General features: G+C 45.1%; 1 protein-coding gene across 1 annotated transcript in view; it reads left to right on the top strand.

Annotated features, from left to right (window-relative positions):
• BMAL2 (basic helix-loop-helix ARNT like 2) overlaps positions 1-12,724 on the top strand; it is a 191,730-nt gene that overhangs the window by 164,156 nt on the left and 14,850 nt on the right. The window lies entirely within an intron of this gene.

The following is a 12,724-nucleotide window of genomic DNA, read 5'->3' as shown; positions in this document are numbered from 1 at the left end:
CAGGTCTTATTTTTCTGGCCCTGAACTGACCACTTTGCTGATTCCCAGGGTGCTGTTTTCGAAGGGTGAGGTGTCTGGTGCTACTTCAGCTACGTTACTATACGGTGTGGGCTTTGCATTATTTTTATTGCCTTTTCCTATGGCAGACAACATGGGCCTTTCTCCCAAAACCAAGGACTCTAAAGGAAACCTTAAAAGATCTAAGCAAACTTCTCCTACTCCAGAATCTGTGACGAAAGGTTCCGGTACTACGTTGGATGCTATTTTATCTCACCTAATCGCTGTTCATGATATTGCGCAGTCAACTAAAACGAATACAGACTTACTTCGAGTAGAGATTGCGGCAATTAGAAATGACTTTTAAGACCTTATCACTTAGCATTTTGTCTCTTATAGAATCCCCCTGGTCGGCTCTTCTTTGTGTATTTTCTCTTCACTTCTCTCTTTTCTGTTTCTCTTTCTCTAATCTCTTCTTACTCTTTCTTTCCTAGAGTCTCCTCCTGGTGTCCTGTGTTCATGTCTTCAGTGGTTCTGTTTTATTCTTGTTGTGCAGATGTCTGTTATGGAGTTCTTTTCTCTGGCACCGAATTATACTAGGTATTTTTGTTTTTTCGCTATTATTCTAGGTTTGAACGTCTTATCCCTTAATGTGCGTGGTTTGAATCATCCTGTAAAGAGGGCAAACATTTTGGATTATTGTAAAAACCTTTCTAGTGACTTAGTTTTGTTACAAGAAACCAAAATATCGTATGAAGAAGTGCTAATATTGCGGAAAGAGTGGGTTCTTGATGTTGTTTGTTCTGAGGCCTTTGGAAAGAAGAATGGCGTGGTGACATTGATTTCCAAGAATTTGGGTTTGACTGTTGTTGCTGCGGAACATGAATCTGAGGGTAGGTGGTTGCTGATTCGTCTATCCAATGGCTCTCTTGATATCTATGTCATGAATATTTATGCACCGAATTGAGATGATTAATCTTTTTGGCATTTTATTACTAAAAAGCTTTCAGAAGTTTCTCATAATGGTAATCTGATTGTCAGCGGGGATTTTAATCTCCCAATGGATCCCATTTTAGACAGGCATTCTGCTTTTAAATTTCGTCCTCCTAGGGCTCATAAACAGATGTCTAACATGTGTTCCTCCTCTAATCTTGCTGATGTATGGAGAATACATAATCCCTCTAGTAGTGACTTCACTTTTTTCTCTTCTCACTCTAGCTTCTCTCGTATTGAATATCTCCTAGTTCACTCAGCTCTTTTGCGATACTCCTCGACTCCTGTCATTCCTCCCATTCTGGTGTCCGATCATGCTGTGGCTTCTTTTACTCTCCTCAATTTGTCAGAAATCAGGGAGCCTCGCACTTGGCGCCTGAATTCAGAGATTTTGCATGATTGATCTTAAGTTGACTTACTCAACAAGGATATTGAAACTTTTTTTCGGGAAAATTAGTCTTCTGTTACTTCTCCTGTGGTTTTATGGGACGTTTTTAAATGTACGATCAGAGGGCAGATTATTAACAAAATGGCAAAAAAGAACTCAGATATTAAGAAGGAACTTGCTGGTTTAGCAGATACCATTAAGCAGAAAGAATCTTTAAATCGGAATTCTAAAGACAAGGCGCTCTTACAAGATATCAAGAATTTAAAATACTCTTACAATTCTATTGTAACTAAGAGAGCTCACATTGGGGTCCAGGCACAAACATCTAAACGGCTACTCCTCAAAAACCGAGCAGGGAAGGTTTTGGTGGCTACATTAAAGTTTCAGGAGTCAAATATCAGATCAGCACAGATATCTTGTATAAACGACAGTTCTGGTACTAGGAAATTTCAAACTAAGGAGATCCTTGAGGTCTTTCATGAGTATTATAGTAAATTATACACTCCTCACAATCAATCTTCTCTCGATCAATGCCAACTATTTTTAAACACAATTCCTATTCCGCCAGTTTCTGATGCTGATGGGGCAAAGTTGGGGGGATCGATTGAATCCAAAGAAATTATTCATGCTATTAAGACCACCCGCTCTGGGAAAGCTCCGGGTCCAGATGGTTTTCCCATTCTTTTTTTATAAAACCTTTCTTCCATCTTTTGTACCTCGTCTCAAAGATATTTTCGATAACTTTATTTCGACAGGTTCGGTTTCTGGTTCTGCGGCGGAGGCTACCATTGTAGTAATCCCTAAAGAGGGTAAAGATCATTTGGATCCTAAAAAAGTTCGCCCTATATCTCTCCTGAATATGGAAGCAAACATTCCTTTACTTATTCACCCTTCGCAGACTGGCTTTGTTTAAGGTAGGTTGGCTAGGGATAATATTCGAACATTTTGTCATATCCTGGGGAAAGCAAAATTATCCAATCAGCCTGCGGCGGCCCTTGCCCTTGATGCCGAAAAGGACTTTAATAAGGTCTCATGGCCCTTTCTGAAAGCAGTGCTTCGAGCCCACAATCTTGGAGATCCTTTTATTAATATGGGCATGTCTTTGTACGCACATCCTAGGGCAAATATTAGGGTTAATGGCGCTACTTCTTCTTTCTTCAATCTGTGTCAAGGTACTAGACAAGGGTGCCTGTTATCGCCTCTTTTGTTTTTACTATCTATTGATCCTCTTCTTCGCTTACTTAACCTTAATCAAGATATTAAAGGTTTTCAATTTGGTTCCACCTGTATCAAAACAGCTGCCTATGCAGATGATGTGCTCATTTTCTCTGATGATATAGTTACGGCAATTCCTGCTATTTCCGAGACTATTAATCTATTTTTTAGTGTCTAAGGATATACTCTCAACAAAGATAAAACGGAAAAGTTTCCCCTCAGCGCGTATTGTTTTCCTGCACACATGGGGAATGCTGGTTTTAAATGGCATTCAAAACGTATTAAATATTTGGGGATTTGGTTTTGCAGTACTCTAACAGACACAGTTTCTTATAATGAAGCTCAAACTTTACTTAAGGTTCGTCAACTTCTGGATACTTGATCCCCTGAGTATATTTCATGGTGGGGACGTCTTCAAACTTTAAAGATGATAACACCTATTATTAACTTTGTCCTCAAAGCTTCCTGTTAAATTATCTTCATCTTTTTTTCATGAAATTGATTCTCTTACTTCAAAATTCCTCTGGAGTGATAAGAGAGCCAGAATAGCCTATAAACATTTGAGGAAACCTTATGACATGGGGGGTTGTAATTTTCCTGACTGGGATTGATATCAAGTGGCTTTTTTAGCCTCCCAAGGGGCTCTTTGGTTCTCTACAGATCCTCGACATACTCCGCCGTGGGTGTATATTGAGCGGGAATTATCTTCTCCTCTACCTACCTCTTATTTTTGAACTACGTCCACATTGTCTATTCCTTTTTCTGGTGCTATTATTTTAGATACTATTGCTGCAGTGAAAGCGATTGATAAAAACGTTTCTAAGCCAATCCATAAGTCTAGATGGTCTTCTTTGTGGCACAATCCTAAAATTAAAATTGATATTGATTCGTCTTTGGTATCCTACTGGGCTCATAAAGGTATTACCCTTGTCCAAAATCTTTAGGATTCCAATCATGATACATTACCTTTTTCTTTCTTGGCTCAGGTGTTTTCTCTCGCTAATTTTGATTTTTATACATTTTTGAATCAAAGTTGCCGTTGCTAAGGTTCATTTTAATCCGGTTTCTCATACAGTTTCTCTCCTATCTATGTGGTATAAATCAGATTATATGGCTTCTAAGATTTATACATTTCTATCTTCCACACTGCCTCTTTTGATGACTTTTACACAACAGGTATGGCTACATCATTTTGACCATGATCTTCTCAAACATATCTCCCCAGACACTTGGCAACTTATTGGGAGTCTTTCTCTTCATTCTAAGATTGCTCCCTCTCTAATTCAGTCTAAATTCTTTTCTCTTAATCTATTACATTGGACACCGGTACGCCTGCACTCTCTCAATATTAAAGATAATGACCTTTGTTGGAGTTGCAACTTAGCCACTGGTTCCCATCAGCATATGTTTTTTGAATGTTCTTTTCTCGAACCTTTTTGGGACATGGATCATAAACATCTCATGCTAATTTTTAATATTCAGTTTCAACTTTCACTACCTCTAATCTTGTTAGGTCCATGGGCTGCACCATCACGATTATTGTTAGATTCTGTGGATATGCAATTATTAGATTTATTGTTCACAATTTCAGTTAAGATTATTCTTACGGAGTGGAAATCATTTGGATCTGTATCCTATCATACTTGGTGGGCTTGGGTCTCTTTTCTCCGTGGGCTCATACCTCTGTGGAGGAGAATCATCTCTCTCTCCCTCCATTTCTAGTGGGGTATGGAGAACACTGGATAGTCATGTGAACTTGGCCTCGAAAGGTTTGGTAGAGCAATTTCCCTTTGTGTCGTCTACTTAATTTCTTTTTCTCGTTCTTTTGTAGCAGGAGACTCTCTCTCTTCTCTCTTCACTCTACTCTTTTCTCTTCCTCTTTCCTCTTTTCTCTATCCTTTTTCTCTTTTTTCTCTTTCCTTTTCTTTTCTTACTTTTGATCAATTTTTTATCGAGTGATGCATCTGACTTTTTAATATGGTTCCTTTATATTCTTATTTCTGAAACATGATATTTACATGGTTATGCAGGAGCTATATATGACAGTATTGATATTGAGTCTTGTATTGCTATATTGTCAGTGTAATGCTTTCTATTGTATTTAACTATTTATATGTTCTTTCTAATTTAATAAAAGATTAGAACAAAAAAAAAAAAACAACACTTATAATCATAAAGAAGCTCTTAGGAGTGTATGCAGAGAACTTCAGCCTGCCTTAAAATCGTCCCTTAATCGATGTGTGCTCTGAATTGTAATTATTTGCTTGCACACAGGAAACAAATGGACTAACGCTATGGAAGTATTCATTGCGTGAAACGTGTCTGCCGCTCACTTGGCTGAGCTGAAAGAGTAGTGATCTGCCATGGAACACTGCTCTAATGCTGCCCTCTTGTGACTAATGGGGAGAATGCATTTGTTGGAAGCAACTTGCTAACAACTGAAGAGAAAATCAGACTCGATCGGTATAGCACACCACTGAATCACACTGCCAGAACTGAGCAGCCACAGTCAGAAGTATTAAATGCCAAGATGATGGACTTATGTTACTTTTGATATCACCCCCACCCCCCCAGGGCGTTTTCTTTTTCCATCTGTCTGTTACTCAAATTACTCCACATGTATATGTCACGCACCATGTAAATATAATTTTCAATAAAAAATTACGGAAATCTGAAAAATTCTGTATGCTGGAAAATCTGCATTTCTACGTGATACTTGGCGAATCCACCAGCCCTGGACACACAACAATAAATACTGGAGGGCCACCCAGTTCGCACCTTTTGGGCCTTTGAGGCTTCTTCGTCTTCAGTTTCATTTGAAAACAAATCAGTAGCCAGCACTGTCAAAAAAGTCGCCTTTTTATTATAAACTCCGTATAATTAAACACAAGGGCTCTACCTTATTTTAACCACGTGATCTTGTCCAGGTGTTTATAAGCTGTCCTCAGTGCATTTCAGGACAAAATGTTCCTTCTTCCGGGGCCTAATGCTACACATATAATGAAAATCCACATCTTCCAAATTCTGAGTTAATTGCAGTTTGCCTCCTCTATACTGTTTATTTTCTTTCATTTCAGATTTTTGTACATTTTCGCGAGCTCGTTGTTTTTCATCTAGAATTTGTAGATATGGATTTTTAGTCTATAATTAACGTTAGGCCGCTGAAGAAGGGACGATCCGTCCTGAAATGCACCTGGCCAGCTTATAATCACCTGCAAATACATATGTGGGAAAGTAAGGAAGAATCATTGTTTTTAATGAGCATTATATTGAATATATAATAGAAAGGAAACATTTTGGACAGTGATGGCAAAACATTTGTGTTTACCCGACATAAGTGGAATCCGCTGTAAAGGTACGGATACGGAAGCTGTGCACTGGGAGGGGGTGTTTGGTGGGGTGGGGGGGTTTAAGGGATCACTCTAGCACACCCATATAGTACTTACGACCGTGCATTATAGGGATATTGCAAGTCATCAAGGAGTTCAATGCCCATATAGAGGAATATGAGGCCAAGGCCCGAGTTTCTTTATAAGGTCATGATACTTCGAGGTGACTTGCAATATCTTTATAATATAGGACAGATGGCATTCCTTATAATGCATGGTCATACCATCCCCCTTCCACAGACCCCTCTTCATGTTCATTGTAGCTCTGAATAATAAAAGCAGAATCTTTACTGTAAAAATAGAACACACTAAAAAAGCAGGTAGTATGTTTTTTAAAAACATATTCTAATACATTTTAATGTAAGTAATTTTTTTTACAAATGCTTTGGTTAAGAATGCGTATAAATGTGCTTGAATTCTATCTTTCCTGTAATTGCCTATTACATGGAAAAAATTAACCTGTTGCCATACATATCCTTTTTGTGCTGAAAAAAACATATCAGAAGGACAGGCTAGTTTTTCTTCTTTAAACTTTAGCTGTGATTATGCCTGTGACCTTGCTTTTACCTTGACTGCTGAGTGTGGCAGCAGGCATAATGACAGCAGAACTCAACGGTAATAACTTATTACTGTTGAACAGCTGCATTATTTATTTTTTACGGCTGACTCGATATCACAACTCGACTCTAATATGGAAATTAGAGACCGGGATTGCAGACTTCTATGTATGATAAGCAGCTTGCATACCTCAAACTGCTGTTATGTTAAGTGGGTGGACTTCCTCATGCAAATGGGCATTGCCTTCATTTTGTGGATTACTTGTACAGTAGAAGCAATCTTTAGAGATAGTTACCTGTGCCCTAGCTGGTCGCTTCAGTGAGGTGTGATCTTCCACATTGATAGTCCCTTTCCAGACATTGCCTGGGGATTCATTCCTGCTATGACTGACCGGGTTTCTGAACACACAGGCTCAACTGCCCTTTAATGTTGTGTATGTAATCAAAGTTAACCAAAGAATTATGCAGCATATGGCTTTATACTTTCTGTGTGTGCTAACCCGGTGTAGTTGGCAGTGCTATATAATGACTTGGGTAAGTTTAGGATCTTGTTTCAGGGTACACTGATTCTCTGGTAGCAAGTGGTTTGGGGTATTGTGGTAGTGTGCTGAGTTGTAAGATATACCCGTTTTTGTGCTACATAGCAAGCTTGCATTATTGGATGGGCACAGCAGTGAGTGAGCCCTTCTGAAGTCCGCTTGCTGGTACCACCCTCAGACCTGCAGATGTGGCACTCACAGGGCATGCTGTGCGCTTTCACTCTGCTCTTGCTGTGGGCTCTCAGGTTGGTACACAATGAGAGAGCTGAAAGCAAAAATTCAGACTCGCTGGGTATTTTCATTTTTTGTCTTAATTTATGTCCACAATATAGATCATTGGATAATGGAGATATCAGTGGATAATGGAGATAAAATATTGTGGCTGTATTTTACAAACTGCTGTTATGTGTTGGCGTTAATTTGACACTTTCGTTATCATGATGCCCTCTTACTCTTTACGAATGGAGTAGAGTAAGGTGTTTTTTGTGTGAAAGTGAATTGTTCATAACGCCTTGTGTCTTTCACAAGGTGTTGACAGCTTCTTTTTCAATCTTGGCTAAAGAGAGTGCATGAAAATGTGTTGGCATATTTCACTAGCTACATTCACAAGCTGACCCCTGACCTTCCTGGTAGGTCGCTCCCCCTCCACGCAGCTCCGCCTGTGTGCCCCTGCCGCCGCTGCCGCTGCTAAAGACTCGCTGTGCCCATCCGTTTTATTTTCTTTCTGTGTCACTCGTTTTTCCCCTCCTTTGTGCCCTGTTTACCTGCTCTGTGCCACTGTTCCCCCACCTCTTTTCTGCCCCGTTTTTCTTTCTGTGTCACTCGTTTTTCCCCCCTCCTTTGTGCCCCGTTTTCCCTGCTCTGTGCCACTGTTCCCCCTCTTTTCTGCCCCGTTTTTCTTTGTGGGGACAAACAGGAGTATAACCCGTAAACCAGATTGAGATCTAGGTATACATATGTAAATAACAACAATATCTCAATTGGATTCATTTAAAACATCAGAAACAATTGCATGTACAAGACATTACAAGAGAACTGGGAAGGTAGAGAGACTCGAAACTTCAAATAGTTTGGAAGTGCATATAGCATCATATATTCATGGACATGTTTAAACAAAAACAATCGTCAGAACAATTTACTATAACAGCACTGGAGACATATAATGCATAAGGCAACCCAAGGGGGCTTAGTGTGCTACGTGATAGTGAGACGAATGGTGTCGGCGCAAGTGACATAAGGGTGAACACAGCGAGGGACGCAAATTGACAACAAAAATGAAAAACACAGTATATACAAGATTTGTTGGTTCCTCTTTAGTGAGTTGGTATTGGTAAGTATATAGGGAACCAAAGTAGATAATGCACCATGAGTTGCGCTGTATAGTGGGTCGACGGCGTTTCGATCCTATAGATTTAGGATCTTCATCAGCGCTGGTGGTGTTCACAGGGGAGGTGGAGTCTGGCGTAGTCAGGGCGGTCGCGGTGTTGAAGCTGTTGTGGATGTCGGCGATCTTGCGGTGGAAGAAGATGGCTAGTGGGTCGCACAGTTCTTGTGAGGGCGGGATGTCGTCGGTGTTGACGCTGGGGTTGGAGAGTTCCTTTACGATGCTGAAGAGCTCTTTGCTGTTGTGTGCGTTGTTATCCAGGTGGCCTTTGAAGGAGGATCTCTTGGCTAATCTGATGAGGTGGTGATATTTGCGGGTGGCGTCCTTGTGGGCTGCGTGGTTGTCCGGTGTGCGTTTGTGGAGCCATATCTTCTCTAGTTTCCGGCATGCGCGTTTGGAGGTCTGGAGTTCGTCAGTGAACCAGGTGGCTCTCTTGCTGATGTGGCTGTTCCAGGGTTACTTGAGCGAAGCAAGGGTGATGGCCCAGTTGTAGATCCACTGTCTGAGGTTGCGGGCTGCGGCGTCTGGGTTGGTGGGGTCGGTGGGTGGGATCTGGGCGAGGGTGGTGATCGGCTGGTCTTCGGTGACTTTGCTCCAGCAGCGGTGAGGCCGCTGTTGGGTGCGGTGGTGCGTGGTTGGTTTTTTGAAGGTGAAATGGATGCAGCGGTGGTCGGTCCAGTGGAGTTCGGTGGTGTGGTCGAAGGCGACGTGGGTGTCTGTGGAGAAGACGGGGTCCAGCGTGTGGCCGGCGGGATGGGTGGGTGCGGTGACGAGTTGTTTGAGGCCGAGATTGGCGAGGTTGTCGATCAGGATGGCGGAGTTGGCGTCGTTGTTCTCGAGGTGGAAGTTCAGGTCCCCGAGGAGGATGTAGTCGTGGAGGCGAGGGCTTGGGTGCTGGCGAGGTCGGCGATGGAGTCGCTGAACTGAACCCGGGGTCCGGGGGGTCTGTAGATGAGTGTTCCTCTAAGGGTGGTGTTGGGGTCGGTGTGGATTTGGAAGTGCAGGTGTTCGGCGGTGTTGAGGGTGTCGTCTGCGTAGGTGTCGACCTTGAGGGTGGACTTGTGGACGATGGCTATTCCTCCTCCGATTCCGTTGGCGCAATCACTGCAGGTGATTTTGTAGCTGTCCGGAATGGCTATGGCGATGTCGGGCGCTGAGGAGTCGTTACACCAGGTCTCGGTCAAGAAGGCAACTTCTGGGGTGGAGGTGTCGAGCAGGTCCCAGAGCTCAACGGTGTGTTTGCGTGCAGAGCGGGTGTTTAAGAGTATGCAGCGGAGGTGGTTGGGTCCGGCCCTTGGTGGTTTGGTGGCTCTGTCGCAGGTGAAGCTGCAGGTGTGGCAGGAGAAAGGTCTGTGGGTGCGTTTTGGGGCGGCCTGGAAGCAGCTGCGGTCTCGGCTGGCATTGAGTGCGTGGAGGGTGCTGGAGTCGTATCGGAGTCTGGCGTTGTGGTGTTCGCAGGGGCCAGAGGTTCTGGCGCTGGGCGCGGTCCAGGCGCGGACGGGCGCAGACGGGCGTGCCTTTGGCGCGCCAGTGGTGCGTCCGCTGCGTGGCAGCCCAGCATCCGGCATATATGGGGAGGTGGGAGGTAGGAGCAGCTGGGAGGCGGGAGAAGCGAGTGGGCAGGGGGGTGGGGCCGCAGGGGGTGGGGAGAACTAGTAGCACAGAAAGAAAAACGGGACAGAAAAGAGGGGCAGAAAAGAGGGGGAACAGTGACACAGAGCAGAGAAAACGGGTCACAAAGGAGGGGGAAAAACGAGTGATACAAAGAAAAACTGATTCATTTAAAACATCAGAATCAATTGCATGTACAAGACATTACAAGAGAACTGGGAAGGAAGAGAGACTCGAAACTTCAAATAGTTTGGAAGTGCATATAGCATCATATATTCAAGGACATGTGCCAGTTACGGAGCCCCGTAAAGCACTGCAAATGAGGGATGGTCCAGGAGATACTGGAGTCAGTGGAGGCGGCAGGAACGGGTCCCCGTCCTGTCCGGGACGTAAAGCAAGTACAATTGGTGATTAATGGGAGCAGGGTCCGGGGATCCACTGTCCCGTATCCGGAGTGAAAGGAAGGAAAGCCAACCGCCTGACCTCCTGGTCCAACGTCGACGAGACATGCAAGGTCATGAACTCCATCCACTCAGGATCGCCGTCAGACCCGTGCCCACACCACATATTCAACAAAGCAGATGCAGCCATCGCCCCCCAACTACGGAAGGTCATCAACATCTCCTTTGAAACAGCGACATTCTCGGAAAGCTGGAAGCACGCCGAAATCAACGCACTCCTCAAGAAGCCTAAGGCGGACCCCAAGGACCTCAAGAACTTCCGGCCCATCTCCCTGCTCCCGTTCCCGGCGAAGGTCATCGAGAAAATCGTCAACATGCTATTGGCCCGCCACCTCGAAGACAACAACATCTTAGACCCGTCCCAGTCCGGATTCAGACGAAGCCACAGCACCAAGACAGTTCTTATCGCCACCACAGTTGACATCAGGTGCCAATTAGACAATGGCGAAACATCAGCCCTCATCTTCCTGCATCTGTCAGCCGCCGTCAACACGATCTGCCATCACACTCTAAAGACACGCCTCCTAGAAGCCGGAATCCAAGAGAAGGCCCTTGACTGGACCACGTCCTTCCTCTCCGGCAGAACCCAGAGCGTCCGCCTCCCACCCTTCCGATCCGAAGCCACTGACATAATCTGCGGCGTCCCCCAGGGCTCATCCCTCAGCCCGACGCTGTTCAACATCTACATGGCCCCCCTCGCACAGGTGGCCCACCATCACAACCGCAACATCATCTCCTACGCCGACAACACCCAGTTCATCCTCTCCCTCACCAAGGACCCACACACCGCCAAAACCAACCTCCATGAGGGAATGAAGGCCTTCGCCGACTGGATGAGGAGCAGCCGTCTGAAGCTGAACTCGGACAAGACGGAGGTCCTCATCCTTGGACCCACACCCTCAGCCTGGGATGACTCCTGGTGGCCGTCAACACTGGGAACAGCACCGACACCCACCGACCATACACGCAACCTAGGATTCATCCTCGACTCCTCCCTCTCCATGTCTAAGCAGGTCAACGCCGTCTCCTCCTCCTGCTACAACACCCTCCGCATGCTCCTCAGGATCTGCAAGTGGATCCCTACCGAAACAAGAAGAACGGTGACACAGGCCCTCGTCGGCAGCAGACTGGACTATGGCAACGCACTCTGCGCAGGAATCCCAGCCAAACACCTACGACGACTACAACACATCTAAAACGCCTCCCCCCGACTGATCGTCAACATCCCCCGCTGCAGCCACATCACCCCCATCCAAGAGACCTACACTGGCTCCCCGTTGACAAGAGGATCACCTTCAAGCTCCTCACCCACGCATACAAAGCACTCCACAATGCCGGACCAGCCTACCGAAACAGCAGACTCAGCTTCTACACCCCCACCCGCCAGCTCCGCTCCGCCAGCCTCGCCCTTGCCGATGTCCCCCGCATCCAACGAACGACCTCCGGCGGCAGATCCTTCTCCTACCTCGCTGCCAACACCTGGAACAACCTCCCTACCCACCTACGGCAGACCCAAGACCTACTCACCTTCAGAAGACTCCTCAAGATCTGGCTCTTCGAGCAGTAGCGGCACCCCCCTCCCCTCAGAGCCTTGAGACACTCATGGGTAAGTAGCGCACTTTACAAGTACTCTGATTGATTGATTGATAGGAGCATCGCAAAGCTTAGAAGGAGCTATATTATGAGGGCATCTGTATTTGGTAAAGTAGCACACTACAGTCCATTGCTGTCATTCCAGCTAGTGGTGTAAATCCAACATGTGCAGTCATTTCACACCTGTGGTTATTCCCGCTACAGAAAATGTGCACAGAGAAAATACGCTGGAAAGGGTGGCAATGTTTAAAATTCGAGTTCGAAAACACAGATTCTGCGCCATACTTGTCACTCTCCCTTTAAAACAATGAGGCCTTGTTACTCTCTAAGACCTGTGCTCTTCCAAAAGGAGAACTAGGTTTGAGGGCTCTTTCTTGGCCCTCAAGAGGGTTTACAGCTGGGCTTTGTGAAGAGCTGCAGACACCGGGCGATCTCAAGTCACAGAGTTGCCCTGCTTTTACGCATCACGTTTTGCTGCAAGTGACAATGGTGGCTGTTTTGTACATTCAGTCGGATATTGGGTGTTTGTGAATCAGGCGAGATTGCCGACCAGAGACCCAGAGTCAGCTCGTGTGACTTGATAAAGAGCGTGTGCGG

This window comes from Lissotriton vulgaris, chromosome 1_1, assembly GCF_964263255.1.
Source record: "Lissotriton vulgaris chromosome 1_1, aLisVul1.2, whole genome shotgun sequence".
NCBI lineage: Eukaryota > Metazoa > Chordata > Amphibia > Caudata > Salamandridae > Lissotriton > Lissotriton vulgaris.
Note: the sequence above shows the minus strand (reverse complement) of the source record. Positions and strands in the feature narration are given on the sequence as shown.